This window comes from Gymnoscopelus braueri (genome assembly GCF_963280865.1).
Source record: "Gymnoscopelus braueri genome assembly, chromosome: 17".
Classification (NCBI taxonomy): domain Eukaryota; kingdom Metazoa; phylum Chordata; class Actinopteri; order Myctophiformes; family Myctophidae; genus Gymnoscopelus; species Gymnoscopelus braueri.
The window spans coordinates 12,602,280-12,612,196 of record NC_137617.1 but is presented as its reverse complement, the minus strand read 5'-3'; positions in this window follow the sequence as shown (position 1 = coordinate 12,612,196).

Here is a 9,917-nt window from a genome sequence, read left to right as displayed (position 1 = left end):
GCCGACGGGATTTGGTGTGTAGAGCGGAGGGTTTCAACTGTGAGCCAGGCACCACCACCCTGACTAAAAATGAACCCGGAGACCACTTTTGTGTCGGGTGGAGCTACTATGGACTAAGATTAGGTTTGTTCTTGAGTTGCACAGAGTCTGTCTATTCTTGGCTATTAGTGGTGGACAGGGACAGAGTCTCATCTCATTGTCTAGCTCCCACCCAGCCCTGTACTTATTCTTCAGCTGTGTCAGTGTGGGGGGGAAAAAACACTCTCACAGATATGTAGTTAGAAAAGGTAAAGACCGCTTAATTTCTTTTGCTGTAAGCTCATGGGTATTCTACCTGACAACTCATCCAGACCTTTACAAGGGGCTTTGTTTCACACACGTGCCTCTTCACAGAGTCTGTAGATCTTAATGAGCGCATCCTCTTCTGTAGTTAAAGGAGTAGTTCACCCCAAAAATGTCGTATTTTCTATCAATTACACACCAAATGAAGCATTGAATTCATGGAGATTCTTTAAACTTTTGTCGCATTCCTAAGCCAATAATTTATTGACTGGCGGTCTCTCCGGTATGAGACTCAAAGAGTCTGAATACATTAGCATCTTTCCGCCAGTAATCAAATTATTGGCTTACGATTCGAATGTAACAAAAACAAAAAAATCAACAACGTGTCGCATCGCTGTGAGCTTGTAGATCGGCTATTTTCAATTAGCCAATGTATGTTGAAATTGCTCATGTGGCCGGTGGCCCAGTCGCTTCTTTTGGGCTTGTTTTCATAGACCTGGTTGCTTGTTTCTCTCGCAAAATCTGTTAACAGTGGTAGTTACCCCGACAGTGCACGTGGTTTCACACATTTCAGCACTTTCCCAAGTAATCAAAATATGGCTTTGCAGTAGTTCAGAGTAGTTTGCATTATTTTCTGGTCATCGTGCCCGTCCATTTTCGTTCATTCATTTCTGTGTCTCGTCAAATATTATCAACGAAAGGAAAATGTGCAGCGAGAAAGGTGCGAGTTGATCCGTGTATCTGAGTGTTTCCCCAGTAAAATCCTCAGTGATGATGTAACACATGCGTAACTCCCAAGAGTGTACATTTGGTTCCATTTGTACACTCTCGGGAGTTAAATCAAGACCATGTATTTTTACTGTGTGAGGTGGATGTACGTACGTAAATAGAGGGAAGGCAGGTGCAGCGCACACAGATCCGGATGGAACCAGGTAGGCGCTGTCTGAGGTAGATATAAATGAATCAGCAGGATGCTTCTGCAATGCAGAGGAACGTCTGCTGCGCTGACTCGACAAGGCAGAGAGAGAGAGAGCGAGAGAGAGGGGGGGGGAGAGAGAGAATTATGACAACCCGACGTTACTCATCCCCTCACTCTGCCTCTCTGCCCCCCTTTTTAGTGTGGTTGCCCGAATGGGCAACCAGACTATTGTTATAGATAAACTTTATAGATAAACAATTTTTCTCCCACAGTTTATTTTTCCCAATTTAGTGCCATATGTCAAAATGACCGGCCTCACCGGGAATCGTGTGCTTGTATTTTGCTAAGAGATTGGTTAAATAGTTTAATAGACCGCCGAAGTCTGACGTCATTTACACATCCTTTGTTTGTCTACCTGGTTCGCAGTTTTCCACCCCCGTTCTGAATCCCATACACGTATTTAATATCGCGTCAAATAAGAACTGTGTTCCAAAAATAAACAAATGACCCCGGCGGTTTGACTCTTATGGATATGAAGCATCAACTGACGGTGAGAAAACGCTAATGTTACTTCCGCCGAATTAGTTACATTTTCGCCAGAAACAGACTGTATCAAATATAAGTGACTGACTATCATAAACGATACAGAACCTCCTCCCTGACAATAACGCCGACACGCGGTGTTTATTTTTGGACCACAATTCTTATATGAGACGATTCTAAGATGACCCAATGTTATTCTCCATAGAGAAATTACTTCCGCAAACCTGGGGATGAACGAGTGACGTCAGGACTTCGGTGCTCTATTGATATTGATTTATTAGTGCATTAAATGTCCCCATCCGCTTTAATGGAAAAGTGAAAAAACTCAAATTCAAGTATTTTTTTCTCTGAAATCGTAAGAGCTAGAGTTACCAGATTTGGTGGGGAGGTTCATAATTTTGTCCAAAATTATCTTAAAAATAATCACACCATTCGGCCTCATGGTGGCGCTATAACAGCCCACTTTACGTTTTTGGCCTATAACTTTTGAACCGTAGGTCCTAGAATAAAAATCTTCTTTCCCCTAGATTCCTTGGGTCATGACGCAACTCCCCATATAGGCCACGCCCATTTGCGTCAGGATAGATTTTCCGCCATTTTGAATTTTCTTCAAAACACACTTTTAGCTCCTCCTCCCACATATTTTCTCCAAATTTCACAAAAATCGGTACACATTATCTCTGGACCCATGCGATAATCTGGAGCGAAACAGAATTTTGATAGTCCATACCGTTCGTCCGTAAATGGCTTCCAAAGTTAGCGGAAGGGGCCCGTTTTACAAAAAAGGCCACAAATAACTAACGAAACGTCCAGTCAATCCCAAATTTGAATCACATGTCAAGGGTGGTTTACTCAACAAATCCCCAAAAGCATTTCCACTTTGATCCATAGGGGGCGCCACAAATGCTCAAAATGTAACCGTTTGATGCAAAAACCTTTTTGCGGGGATCAATCCTCTCAAAATGAAACGCAAGTGATCTCAGGAGTTACGTGACAATGTAATTGGCGCAGCCTCCGACGGTATTCCTCCCAGCGTATTCCTCGAGTCCCGGCGGCAGCGACCCGCGACTCGCGTCGGCGCAACCACACTCTGCAATTGCCCTGAATTGCGACGCGTCTAGTTCCTTTTGTTTCCCCGTTTCTGTCATCTTCCTTCCCTATTTGCGTCACTTACAGGCCCCCTCCGTCTCCCCCTGGGCCTCAGGGCCTATAGGAAGGAGGCCACTTCTGCTCGGAGTCACAGAGGATTATGAATTGTTTGGTGTGCTCTTTTCATCAGAATTACATCAGGACAGGAGACTGAGATAAAGTGTTAAACTTAGATGCCGATTTGTTTGTACCTCTATGCAAAGGGCGTTTAAATTGGGTAGTTTTTGTCATTAACTTTTACCTCGCCATAACCGCTAGACATAATAGTAGCAGCGTGGTGTATTTATTCTCTGTATGATTACTAATCTGAATGTATGCCACTTTCTCCACAGATGGGCAATTTGAACAAGGAGGTATCTCAGCTCACCAAAGACCTCCACCACATGATGCATCTCCTCCAGGCCCAGGTGGCTGTTCAGCACTACACAGCCTCCCTCTCCTCCTAACCATACGGGGTCCACATGGTCTCCAACTCACCTTCAGCCGCTACCACCAGCATGGCGTACAACTCGACTCCCACCATGCACGTCCACCACGATACGGGGAGCCTAGAAGGCCACCACAGTGCCCCGCCTGGAGGCCAGTGGAACTACAGCGGTGCGACTGGAAGCCAGCCGCAGTCCTCCAGCCCGGGACCGCCTAACTTCTACCAGTCGCACCCCACAGACTCGGTCTCCAGGCCGGACCAGAACCACGACTCTGGGAGCGCCACGCCCCATCACTGGACTGGCCCGTCTCTCCTCGGCGTCAGCCCGGCTTTCCAGGGCGGGAGCCCGGAGAGCTTGGCATCTCACGCTGGGTACGACGACTCTGACGGTAGGCCTCTCAGTGCAAGCCTGACACCAATGACCCAGTCCCAGCCCACGTTGTGCCTGCAGCCTCCCAGTGGGAGCCTGTCGTCGTCCAGTTCCCCTACATCCACCCACAGTCTCTTGGCTCCACCTCCCGGTTCTTACCCCAATCTCGTCCTTCCGTCCAACACCCACTTCCACTCTGCTCAAGCCGACGTCCCGGGTTTATTGTCCGACGCCCCAAGCCGTAACCTCCCACAGGACGCCTCCAGCCTCCCGGTGGACGACGCTGTGCTCTCCATCCACCCTGTACCTGCCTCTCCGCCGTCCCTCCCCAGGCGGACGTCCGTCTCCTCCCAGGACTCAGGACCGGCTAGACCGGACGCTCTGGATGCGCACATCCCCCTGGGAGACACGTCCGCTGTGGGACACACCAGCCTGGAGTGCCTGCTGGGGAACGGGGGCTCTCTGGAGAGCAGGGACAGCGAGAGCGCGTCGTCTCGGAGGTCCAGCATCGGCGTCCAGACTCAGAGCACGGAGCAGTCATGGTGTCTGGACTTCGCAGACTAGACGGGACCAAGGCCGTGTGTCGGAACTTGCCCATACACCGGGAACACACCCATACACCGGTAACACGCCCATTCTCCGGGAACACGCCCATACACCGGGAACACACGCCCATTCACCGGGAACACGCCCATTCACCGGGAACACACGCCCATTCACCGGGAACACGCCCATTCACCGGGAACACGCCCATACACCGAGAACACACACCCATTCACCTGGAACACGCCCATACACCGGAACACACCCATTCACCGGGAACACGCCCATACACCGGAACACACCCATACACCGGAATATACCGGAACACGCCCATACACCGGAATATACAGGAACACACGCCCATACACCGGAATATACCGGAACACGCCCATACACCGGAACACGCCCATACACCGGAATATACCGGAACACGCCCATACACCGGAACACGCCCATACACCGGAACACGCCCATATACACCGCATGACACCCATGCACCTGCCCACCACACATCTTCACCCTGGGGGCGTATCAGAAACAGAGCAGTGCGCTTCAAGGATCGGTGTTACTGACGTTCAACTTCTTAACAGTGTTTTAAGTGACTGCTGGAGGTTGTCAATGTGCACCGTGTTCTGTCCAGTTCCTGGGCCATCAATGCTTGTCAAACTCCATGCAATTTTCAGCACTTCTATGCAAAAGCATGTCAGGTCTGCATTTACCTTATGGCTTTGTGGAGTGTGTCTTCTGGATTGTTATTATTTAATCTAAGGGGCATTTTAACAAGTGCTGACTTAACATATTTTTCAAATTTTAAGATTAGGCATAATTTAGTGCAGCTTTTTGGAAATAACTTAAAATGGATGTGTGGCAGTGGATTGTCAATCCATATGGTTCTTAACCTGACTCTGCCCGATGGGGGCGGTATTGACTTCACAGGTTCACAATACCCGAACAGTGGCGTGTGCGAACCAATCAGTTGTCTGCTAGGGGCGGGATCTTGGCAAGACCGGATGTGACGCCATCGAGAAGCGCTTATTGCGTTGTAGTGCTTTCACGATTCATCATGGCTGAATAGTATACAAAAGAACTACTGCTGGCGCAGCTACTATACGTCATGTAGACGCGTCGATATGATTGGTAGACAGACGGTCCCATCCAATCACCTGCCAAGTAGCTTGAAAAAATCAATTGTGCTACCGAGGTCCCAGATAGAAGTAGCCCGTGAAACAAATGTGACGCAAGCTTCTTCCATCTGGCGGAGTCAGGTTATATGGTTCTAACATGGTCGTATAATGTGTGTTTCTTTAATGGGGTGATCCGTACAAAGCCATGAAAACAGTACTACTTATAGTTGGCTGAAATGACTAATGCTATCAAACATAAACAATAGTTATCATTTATTTTATGTTATGTTTGCTGAAGAATGATGTGAATGCAGAATGTTTATACTGCACGTAGTGCACAGTATGGATATTTGACACAATATGCTGTTACAAAATGTATATTTATTTATTTATTTATGTATCTATTTATTTATGAACAGTTTATCAAAAATGACCAGAGGCATTACTGTTACTAGTGATGTACAGCCTAGTTGATACCACCAATAACCTATACTAACCATAGATAAAAAATGTCCATGGCTATACCATGGTACGGTATTATGCACAATTTCTTTTTTTGAAACTTTCCAATATTAGCCTTTACTTAAGTTTTCAAGCTCTGAGCTCACACAGGAATCGGTCCTAAAAGCCCTATAACGGTGGTTTCAAGTATGTGCGTCTCTCTGACCTCCTCGTTGAGGAATTTGCATTCGATATTATATTACCTGTTACCTCCTTGCATGGTAAAGTTGTTTATTCTTTTTTCCTAAGGAAAAGGTATCCAAGTCAATGTGTAAGCATTCTAAATGACTGACTGTAGATTGTGTAGATAAATACTGTACATGCATGACGGCTCGAGGCAGCGTTGAGAATCATTGGCTGTTTTTAAGGTACTATGTAGCAAAAGCAAAATAACTTTATAAGGAATACTGTGTGTGTTTTGCCTCGCTCACAAACACACAGTACATTGGTTTGGGTTTACATGGCACGTTCTTCACAGTTTGGCACTTTTATTTTTGAGAGTTCATAGAGATAGATTGTTTTTTGATTCATTCATACTGTATACTATGTTTTTAACAGTTGGGTCATTTTATTTTGTGAGTTCATAGAGTGAAAGTCTTACTATCAAGAGAAACTTCTCTAAAAAATCATAGTCATAGTATCCAATATCTAATTTAAATGAACATCAACTTTACTGTTTTTCTCCTTTTTGAAAATCAGGACTTGTGGATACAATAAATATTCTTCCTCTAAGCCAAGGGCACTGCAGTATAATTGTCAATTAAGGTTCATATAAACTACTTTCTTGTGAATGCTTTGAAGGAATATGCAATGTGCATGTGGCAGGAAGGACAGAGAATATTGTTTCTTAAGGGTTTTGTTTAAAAACAAACACATAGAAATGTTAAATGACATACTGAAGTGCTGGGAATTTATACACTATACTGCTAAGCTAAAAGCAAGGACCCGCTATTAATATATCATATCAGTACTGATTTGAAAATATGAATGCCTCCTGAGGAAAAAACAAGCATCCAAGCATTCCATCTCAATCTTCACATGGTGTTCTGTCTGAGATGGATTCTCCCTGGCAGACGAAATAAAGTGTGCTGAGATTTCTCTGTTTCCTTTACTCCGGAACTCTCAAGAGGAGAGGCGATTCATCACTCATTCCATCTGTTGCAGATACTGTATGACTGAATCGTCTTCACCTTAGGCTCAAGCCAGGCTGTTTACCTATGTATCAAACCATGACACACACCAGGGAATGGGCATGTCACCAAATGACACATCCACACGATCATTAATCACCCTGTCCCCTAGTGTCCCCATACCGGGCATGCCATAACAGGTGGACATTCAGTGAAAAATAGGTGAACATATACAGTATACTGAAGATGGCAGATAATATTTTTCTTCCTCTTTTACCCTGTCAGATGAACACTCATTTTGGGTCATGGACAACTGAGAACCACAGTTTTTGCACACATACTATTATGGACAACCGTTTTGCAGGGCTGTCTCACTTTGGGAAATTACTTTCAAAATGATCTCATAAGGGCTAGCACAAGTAAAGGTGTACTTTTCATTGAATAAAAAAAATACTCTACTGGGATCGTGGGATAAAAATGTAGACAAAAAAAATAAAAAGGAAGAAGGTAAGGAAGAGGAAACATTTTGCAGAAAAAGTTGTTGAAATAATCTAGAGACAATCAACTTGAAGTTCAAATTCATCTGGAGGTGTCATTTGGATTTAAAAACTTAAAGGGATACTTCACTCTCGGGCCGGGGACACATTTAAAAAAAATATTAAAAATAAATGAAAAAAGTTATGGAAAATAACTTTTTTATGGAAAAAAATTTAATAAAAAAATATTAAAAATAAATGAAAAAAGTTATGGAAAATTCATGGCCCTCACGCATTAGTAGGACACTCTAATGCGTGAGGGGGCCATGAATTTTCCATAACTTTTTTCATTTATTTTTAATATTTTTTTTAAATGTGTCCCCGGCCCGAGAGTGAAGTATCCCTTTAAAAGCAGCACAACAGAACAAGCTGTTCAATTACTACTCTAACAGCCAGACCCCATGTGAGCACACTCCTGGCTGCTGCTGCTGCTGCTGCTGCTGCTGTTTGTGGAATTTCCCAGGTTTCACAATGTTGGACTTCTCAAAAGTTCAACAGCAATCTGGGAAAGTACTGTAGCCTACTGTAGACCCGACCACTCAGGTTTGAAGTATAAAAGGACACTGCTGGGTGGTGGTAAGTACAAAACCATTTATTTCTGTGATTGAAGCTGAAGTGCAGCACTGAGAGCGGATCAAGATGAAGACTGTGGTTCTGATTTCTTTGGTTATAGCCTTCAGCTGTGGTGAGTTCATAGCATGCATGACTGATTTACAGTAGGCTAATTATAACTTTGTTTAAAATCTGGAACTTTTGTACAATGTGAAACCACAGTGTTGATAGGTTGCAACGTCCTTTTAAAGAAATACTTGTACCAGTGTTTCAAAGCAGCATACTGGAGCAAAGAGGTTGTCAACTGACTGTCCCTTGTTCCAGTGTGCTGCAAGGGAAATGTTTATCTTTAGTCATGTTTAAACGCCAATTATGCTTGGCAATTTGCTTTATTATTAATCTAACACGATTATTAATCTAACACGAGCCATGAATTCAATCATAATGAAAATGTATCAAATGGTGTGCATGATGTCACACTTGAATTTTTGTACAGTAGGCCTACTTATAAACACACATCACATTACATCATGAAAAGAAGAACGTGTTAAGGTTCACAGGTTCAACAATTCCTAATGGCGCACACCCTGCGTGGTATGAAGGTCAAGTGTTTCAGTTATCAGGAAGTGAATCCGAGAAATGTTTGGACACAAACCACAAAGAACTTCTTCTGCTTGTAGGCAGTGGTGGATATACTCAAGTAAATACGCAAGTTTCCAAAAGTACAAAATTACAAAGGCTACATTTTCTTTTTTATATCAATGCTTTTTTGTATTGAAATTCAGAGGGATTCAACGTGTCGCAGTGCGACACGTTGTGAACTTGTAGATCTGCTATTATTTTATTTTTTTATAAAGTGGTTAATTCCTAATATGTTTTATGGTCCCATGAGTCCCTTCCTAGAAATGTAATGCAGTCAAAAGTACAATATTTCCATTTGAAATGTAGAAGGTAAAAACAAAACAAAAAACATACATACTTAACCATTTAAGCTGCGGAGTCCCTCAGGGCTCAATACTTGTAACGTGTCTGTTTTCGCTCTACATTAAATATCTTTGCAGAAAATAGCAGGTCGACAAGCTCACAGTGCGTCGCAACGCAAACCCCATATTGCGGATGCTGGGGTTTAAGGTTTTTCTGTGCTCAAGTAAATGTACCGTCTACCCCTGCTTGTAGGAGGAGAGAGCTTGATGTGCAACCACTGCATTGGTCGAGGCTGTTACAACAAGATGGAGACCTGTACGAATGTATATGATGTCTGTGCCAACGTGCTCTTCCTGCCCCCCATCAGTAAGTACTGAGCAGTGATGGCATCTTCCATGCCACCGTGGCACAAGCAATAAGGTGGCTGTATGTGACTTCCTGGCAGTGGTGGAAGAAGTACAAGTAGCATTACCACAATATAAAAATACTCTGTTACAAGTAAAAGGCCTGTGTTCAAAATGTTACTTGAGTAAAAGTACAAAAGTATAGGCATCAAAATATACTTAAAGAGGTGGTGCCATGGTTTTGCACTTTTTCTGTTTTTCATGTGTCTATGAGGTTGATAGAACTTCATTAAGCCCCCTGGTGGTGTTTTTATGGTGTTTTATGTCTTCTCTGACTATTTTGAGTTTCTACCTGGAGGCTGAGACCTTGAGGGTCAAACGTGCCAATAGAGAAACAGCGCTTTAGTGACATAGTAAAAACATACCCTCCCCCTCATTATCATAACACAACAGGTGTGGGCATGAGGAGGAGGAGGGACTAGGACAGGTGGGTGGTGCTAAGGTGGTGGAGGAGGTGCTAAGGTGAGAACCAGGTATACTTAATGAACTGGAGGCGTGTCCACATAAAAACAT